Genomic DNA, 508 nt, shown 5'->3' on the forward strand with positions numbered 1-508 from the left:
CCCTCCAAGATTGGATCTATCTCTCTGTTTCTGCGTTCCCAGATTCTGCCCCTTCATCGTTTCTTTTATATCCGGAGATCTGTAACTCCGATTGGGGTTAATCGTTCGCCTAGATTTTTCTCATAAAATTAGCTTTCTTGCGGCAAAAGAAGAGCGTTAACCGCCTTACGGGTGGCCCACGAGGGTGCCGGGCGCGCCCAGGGGGGAGGGCGCGGCCCCCTATCTTGTGGCCACCTCGGGCACCGTTTCGCGTTGATTTTACTTCCCAAAAATCACAAATATTCCAAAATAATTCTCCATCCGTTTTTATCCCGTTTGGACTCCGTTTGATATTGGGTTTCTGCGAAACATAAAACATGCAACAAACAAGAACTGGCACTGGGCACTAGATCAATATGTCAGTCCCAAAAATAGTATAAAAAGTTGCCAAAAGTATATGAAAGTTGAATAATATTGGCATGGAACAATCAAAAATTATAGATACGATGGAGATGTATCAGCATCCCCA

The sequence above is a fragment of the Triticum aestivum genome, chromosome 7D, assembly GCF_018294505.1.
Source record: "Triticum aestivum cultivar Chinese Spring chromosome 7D, IWGSC CS RefSeq v2.1, whole genome shotgun sequence".
In the NCBI taxonomy this organism is placed as follows: domain Eukaryota; kingdom Viridiplantae; phylum Streptophyta; class Magnoliopsida; order Poales; family Poaceae; genus Triticum; species Triticum aestivum.